The sequence below is a fragment of the Oryx dammah genome, unplaced genomic scaffold (genome assembly GCF_014754425.2).
Source record: "Oryx dammah isolate SB20612 unplaced genomic scaffold, SCBI_Odam_1.1 HiC_scaffold_2, whole genome shotgun sequence".
In the NCBI taxonomy this organism is placed as follows: Eukaryota; Metazoa; Chordata; class Mammalia; order Artiodactyla; family Bovidae; genus Oryx; species Oryx dammah.
The window spans coordinates 192,868,141-192,875,325 of record NW_024070186.1 but is presented as its reverse complement, the minus strand read 5'-3'; the positions used below and the strand labels follow the sequence as shown (position 1 = coordinate 192,875,325).

Sequence of the window (7,185 nt, the reverse complement as noted above, 5' to 3'; positions counted from 1 at the left end):
TTTACCATATTCTCAGGATAAGGAAAGTGAGATTCAGACAAGTTAACTCAGTTGCTCAAGGTCACATAGACAGGAAGGGTAGGTTCAGAACCAGGTCTTTCTGAATCCAAAGGCTCAACTGGCCAAGCCTCCTGTGCACTGCTAGTTATCCCTTCCCAGGGGCTTGTTCTGTCTTTAGACCTCAACCAGGCACTCTCTGAAGCCTGAGTTCAGGGTACTGGCTTTTCTGGGGACCAGTACTCTTCTGGGTACCAGCTTTTCTGCCCAGAGAGTTCATAAAGAGAGACTAGAGAAGCCCATTCCTCATGTGGTCCTGACCTCAGACGGTAAAGGATCTGCCTGCAATGCAGGAGACATGGGTTTGATCCCTCAGTTGGGAAAATTTCCTGGAGAAGAGAATGGCAACCCACTCCAGTATTCTTGCCTGAGAAATTCATGGACAGAGGAGCCTGGCGGGCTGTAGTCCATGGGGTCGAAAAGAGTCAGACATGACAGCGACTTTCACTTTCACCTGACCCCTCCTTCCTTCACTGTCCCTCACTTTGGAGTGGAAGTTCCCCTGACTTCTCTCTGATTGGCTCCAGGGTCTCCTGGATGACCCTCAGGGACTAGGAGAAGGAAGGACATTTGGGTGCTGCAGGAAGGGCAGGAGAGAGGCAGGGCCACTGGGTCTGCAGAGGAGAAAGGAGAGATGGTGCCACACAGGCGCCAGGGCATCTGGTCAGTGCTGCCTGAAGATTTTGCCCAGGCAAGCCCCTGAGGAAGCCTGTCCTTGGCAAGGACACACAGATCAAGTCACAGCTGCTGACGGGGTAGAGAGGTGAGCACCACATCTCAGTGGGGCCTCAGGTGAAGGGCCAGGTGGTGAAGAAATAACAAATCTAGATGAGCCGTTAGGGATGAGGAGTCCCTTCCAGACTTCCTACTCCCGTCTACATCAGACCTGGGTTTCTCCCTTGTCACCCCCTAACCCCCACTTCTATGGAGTGGGCCAGAGATCGGGGGTCAGCAGCTCGCTCAGGACACTGCATATTCTCCTCTGTCTCTTCCTCGCAGCCCCCAGCTTTCTGCTTCTCCTCACTGGCTCCTGGGTCGTAACCATTCCCTTGGGGAGGGGAGCACAGCCTGGAAAGGGAGTACAGTTGGGGAGCCAGAGACAGGACCTGGGAGGAAGGGAGTCTGAACTCACTGGGTGGGCAGGCTAGGATGCAGTGGGGATGTCTTTCCCACCTGAGTCTTCCTTCCCTCCCCCAAAACACTACTGCCCCGGGCACCCAGATGAGCCCTGGGACATGACCCTGAACAAAGCCCAGGGGAGGGTGGCGGGGATTCAGGGAAGGCACCTCTCTCTGAGGTAGACAGTAAATCTGAAGGAGGAATGAGAGCAAGCCAGTGAAGAATGTGGCGGAACCACTTTCAAAGCAGAACAGTCAGCATTTGCAAGAGGAAATGAACTGAGGCTAGCCAAGCACAGCGGAAGTGACCGCAAGGGACACCTGGAGAGTTGAGGCCAGGCAGGAGGGCAGGCTCCTTGGCCAGACACTAAAGTTTGGATTTCATCCTAAATGCTACAGGATCCCTTGAGAAGATCTTAAATAGAGTGATGATATGCTCCAAGTTACACTAAAATCTCTATCTAACCCCATAAACTTAAAAATATATATATATCTGCATCGTTAAAAAAAATAAATAACCTCACCCCTGTTGGAATGGCTATAATTAAAAAGCAAGAAATAACAAGTGTTGCCCATGAAATGACAGCTACAGACTGGGAGATTATATTTGCAAATGACATCTCCAACAAAGTATTACACACACATATATATATATATTACATACAAAGTATTACAGATATATATGTACATATATATATTGCAGGAGATGGCATAGATCACAGAGATCCTAAAGAAAGCAAGGAAATTCCAGAAAAACATATACTTCTGTTTCATTGACTACACTAAAGCCTTTGACTGTGTGGATCACAATAAACTGTGAAAAATTCTTAAAAAGATGGGACCTGAAAAAAAAGTCAGCAGATTGCATTAATGTCAGTTTCCTGGTGGTGATATTGTACTATAGTCATGCAAGATGCTACCACTGGGGGGAACTGGATGAAGGGTATACGAGAGTTCCATTATTTTTGACGATTGCATATCAGTCCAGATTATTGCAAAATAAAAAGTAAAAACAAAAATGGAGGACTGTGTTAAAATATGTGCAACTCATATCATAAAAGGCTGATGTCCCTCACATATAGTTTCCAGATAAATAATAATAAAACCAAACATGTATACAACATATAATATGTAGCAAGTACTGTTCTGTTTTATTTTTGATGCATTAATTCATTAAATTCTCACATTAGGGATTTCCCTAGTGGTCCAGTGGCTAAGACTCTGCACTCCCAAGGCAGGGGGCCCAGGTTTGATTCCTAGTCAGGGTGCTAGATCCTGCTTTCCACAACTAAGAGTTGTCATGCTGCAACTAAAAAAAAAAAAAAGATCCCAAGCCGGTGCTCTGGAGCCTGCAAGCCACAACTAGTAAGCCCATGTGCCCTAGCTATGGCTTTCCTGGTGGCTAAGCGGTAAAGAACCCGCCTACCCATGCAGAAGACATGAGAGACACAGATTCAATCCCTGGGTCAGGAAGATCTCCTGGAGAAGGGAATAGCAACCCAGTCCAGGATTCTTGCCTGGAGAATGCCATGGACAGAGAGTCTGGCAGGCTACAGTCCATAGGGTCACACAGAGTCAGACACATCTGAAACGACTTAGCACGCACGCACACCCCAACTACTGAAGCCCGCATACCCTAGAGCCCCTGCTCTGCAACAAGAAAAGCCACCACAATGAGAAGCCGGCCCTCCGCAGCTAGAGAGTAGCCCCTGCTGTGCGCAACTAGAGAAAAGTTCCCTCAGCAACAAAGACCCATCACAGCCAAAAATAAACAAATAAAATTATTAAAAAAGAATTAGGACCAGACCATTACTTATTAAAAAAATCCTCAACAAAATATTAGCAAGTCAAATCCAGCAATAATCATAATGCCCCTCAATCAAGTGGGGTTTATTCTGTGAAAGCAAGAGTGGTTCAAGAATCAATTAATTTGCCACACTAAAAGACTGAAGAAAGAAAATCACTTAATGATATAAATAGATGCAGAAAAACCTTGACAAAACATCTACCATGACAAAACTTCCAGCCACCTAGGAGTAAAAATCAACTCCTTCAAGCTGATCAAAGGCATCTGCAAAAAAGCTATAGCTAACTGCAAATGGTGACTGCAGCCATGAAATTAAAAGACACTTACTCCTTGGAAGGAAAGTTATAAACAACCTAGATAGCATATTCAAAAGCAGAAACATTACTTTGCAAACAAAGGTCCGTCTAGTCAAGGCTATGGTTTTTCCAATGGTCATGTATGGATGTGAGAGTTGGACTGTGAAGAAAGCTGAGCACCAAAGAACTGATGCTTTTGAACTGTGGTGTTGGAGAAGACTCCTCAGAGTCCCTTGGACTGCAAGGAGATCCAACCAGGCCATCCTAAAGGAGATCAGTACGAGGTGTTCTTTGGAAGGACTGATGCTAAAGCTGAAACTCCAGTACTTTGGCCACCTGAGGCGAAGAGTTGACTCATTGGAAAGGACTCTGATGCTGGGAGGGATTGGAGGCAGGAGGAGAAGGGGATGACAGAGGATGAGATGGCTGGATGGCATCACCGACTCGATGGACGTGAATTTGGGTGAACTCTGGGAGATGGTGATGGACAGGGAGGCCTGGCGTGCCGCAATTCAGGGGATTGCAAAGGGTCGGACACAACAGCGACTGAATTGAACTGAACATTTAATGATGAAAAATTGAGCACTTGGCCCCTATGAAAGGAAAAGGCAAGATGTCTGCTCTCACCACCCTGATTCAATGTTATACTGAAAGTCTTAGCGTAAAATGGCAAGATAAGGAAATAAAAGGCATACAGATCAGAAGAAAACTAAAAGATCCCACATGCTACAACTAAGACCCAGCACAGCCAAATAAAGAAATAAATAGTTTTAAAATTCTTGTTCTAAAAAAAAAAAATTCTTCCCATATCATCTTAGTTTTATAGGTCAGGCAACCAAGGCACAGGCAACCAAGGCCATAGAGCTAGTAAGTGCAGAGTCAGAATTCAAAACCCAGCACTCTGGTTCCAGAATACAAACTCAAACTCTGCAGGTCTCTAGCAAAGATCCACAACCCAGTGGAAGAATTGTCAGCGTGTATAAACAGTAAAGGAGTCAGTCAGACGGGCGTGGAGATGCTTCTGGAAGTAACATCGCGATGGCTGCCCAAGGAGAACCCCAAGTTCAGTTCAAACGTGTTTTGGTTGGTGATGGTGGTACTGGAAAAACTACATTCGTGAAGCGTCATCTGACTGGTAAATTTGAGAAGAAGTATATAGCTACCTTGGGTGTTGAGGGCCATCCTCTTGTGTTCCCTACCAACAGAGGACCTATTAAGTTCAATGTGTGGGATATAGCTGGTCAGGAGAAATTTGGTGGACTGAGAGATGGTTATTATATACAAGCTCAGTGTGCCATTATAATGTTTGACGTAACATCAAGAGTTACTTACAAGAATGTGCCTAACTGGGACAGAGATCTGGTACAAGTGTGTGAGAATATCCCAGTTGTGTTGTGTGGCAACAAAGTGGATATTAAGGACAGAAAGGTTAAGGCAAAGTCAATTGTCTTCCACCGAAAGAATTTTCAGTACTATGACATTTCTGCCAAAAGTAACTACAACTTTGAAAAGCCCTTCCTCTGACTTGCTAGAAAACTGATTGGAGACCCTAACTTGGAGTTTGTCGCCATGCCTGCTCTTGCCCCGCCAGAGGTGGTCATGAACCCAGCCTTGGCAGCACAGTACGAGCACGATTTAGAGGTTGCTCAGACAACTGCTCTCCCGGATGAAGATGATGACCTGTGAGAAAGTGAAGCTGGGGCCCAGTGTCAGAAGTCTAGTTTTATAGGCGACTGTCCTGTGATGTCAGTGGTGCAGCCTGTTTGCCACTTTATTATATAGCTAAGCAGAACATGTGCTTAATCTTTGGATGCTGAAGGAGATGGATGGGCTTTGGAGTGAATGTGGCAGTTTAAAAAAAAAATACCTTCATTTTTTGGACCTGCATATTTAGGTGTTTTGGAACACAGTTGTTTCCTCCTTGAGTTTCAAATATAAGACTGCTGCAGTCACATGACAATACTGAGAGGTGGAATCTTGTTTGTTACTGTCATTCCCTTCCTTTTCGTTTAGAATCAGAATAAAGTTGTATTTCAAATGTCTAAAAAAAAAAAAAAACAGTAAAGGAAAAGTGAGTGGGTCTTCAACTTAGAGGAGAAAAATCAGAGAAGAGAGGTGCAAACCTCCCGGCACCCAGGGAACCAACCTTGCCCAGCTCAGGCCACACCTCATTACACAAGGCACAGACTCCTCCCTCAAGACCAAGCCCCGCCTTCCAAAACCTTCCCCTTTACAGCTACCTGTTCCAGGAGGCACTGAGGGAAAGGGAGACGGGCAGAAGGCCAAGCCTGAACTTTGATGGGGAGATAGACACAGCATCCCAGCTGAGACAGGTGTGGGGTGGGGGGGCTCAGCTTCCGAAACAAAAAGATGGAGACAGGAAGGGGAGAGCCCCCCACTTGGAGATCTTCCCAGCTGCCTACCCAGTCCCCCGGACTGACCCAGTAAGCAGAAAGGCAGCTCCAGGAAGGAGTGGACAGCACTGGCAAATTGACTCAGCATGAAGCCATCACCAGAAACACCTGCTCCCAGGCCTGCCGCCCTCCTGGCCCCGGGCAAAAGCTCCAGCCCTCTGGGTCCCAGAGGTGACCCCTCCCATCCCCCTCCCCCCTCAAGTCCTGGTGGATCACGGGCATAGTTGGGGGGCGGGGGGCAGGCAGACCAAGGAAGCTAGCCCCACGACAGTCCTAGAGACTAACACCTCATTTGACAGGTGACTTCTTCCCTCGGGTAGAGAATGCCAGCCCTGCCATCCTAGTACCTTCTCCTCTAGTGAATCGAAGTCCTGCCGCTCATGAGAGGAAAACAAGAACAAGTTAAAATATAACTACAGAGACTCGCAGTATGCACGGGCACATGCTCGTGTGCACTTAAACAGCTGCACACACACCCTGCCTGCCCGTCTCCGGCCAAGGCCTTCATGCCTGTTCCCAGCCCATGGTGTGGCTCAGGCAGGGCTGGCTCTCCTCCCTGCCTTGGGGCTCAAATACAGAGATGAATGAGGCTGAAAGGGAGGGAAGGACAGGGGTAGAAAGAAGATCTGAAGTCCAGGGCTGAGGCTCTGTCTCTGGGTTCAAAGGCTTAAACTGAGAATCTTTTACCCAGGTCAACTCTCCCCGCTGAACTTTGAACTGTTAGGAAGCAGAGCCGGGAGTTGAAGGCACCACATGTTGCCAACTCTGAAGAGTCTGCAGTGGATAAAGGGAGCACAGGACTTGACTGGACCCCCTGGAAGCTGGCAGGGAGCTGAGCAATGAGTCAGTTCAACCCATCATTCTATTTCAAGAGCCTGAGGCCCAAGGAAGTAGAGGGACTCAGTAGAGTCGTAGCAAAGTGGCAGCAATACTGAGACCAGGACTAAGGTCTCTCTCTTTTTTTCTAAATTAATTTATTTGGCTGCACCAGGTCTTAGGGCAGGAGGAGAATGGGGCACCAGGGGATGAGATGGTTGGATAGCATCATCAATTCAATGGACATGAGTTTGAGCAAACTGTGGGAGATAGTTAAGCACAGGGAAGCCTGGCATGCTGCAGTCCATGGGGTCCCAAAGAGTCAGACACACTTGAGCAACTGAACAACAAAGGTCTTAGCTGCGGAAGGCAGGTTCTTCACTGGGGCATGGGAGCTCTTAGCTGGGGCATGCAGGATCTAGTTCCCTGACCAGGAATAGAACTGGGCCCCCTGCACTGAGTATGATGTCTTAACTGCTGGACCAGCAGGGAGGTCCCAGGACCAATGTCTCTCGACTCTCGCTCAAGTGCTCTTCCTGCTACTCACTGCCCAGGGCATTCTTTGTCACTTCCGAAAGTGGTGTTCCCTCCCCCAGAGGGCTGTTTGGAAAGTGCTTCCCTCACTCTAGGTGAAGGTTTACTTTCTGGTTCACCAAGCCCTGTTTCAGGCCACGGAG

The 7,185-nt window shown here is 47.6% G+C and overlaps 1 pseudogene; it reads left to right on the top strand.

Annotated features, from left to right (window-relative positions):
* Nucleotides 1-4,277: 4,277 nt before the first annotated feature.
* On the top strand, nucleotides 4,278-5,131 carry LOC120879445 (annotated as a pseudogene).
* The last annotated feature ends 2,054 nt before the right edge of the window (nucleotides 5,132-7,185 follow it).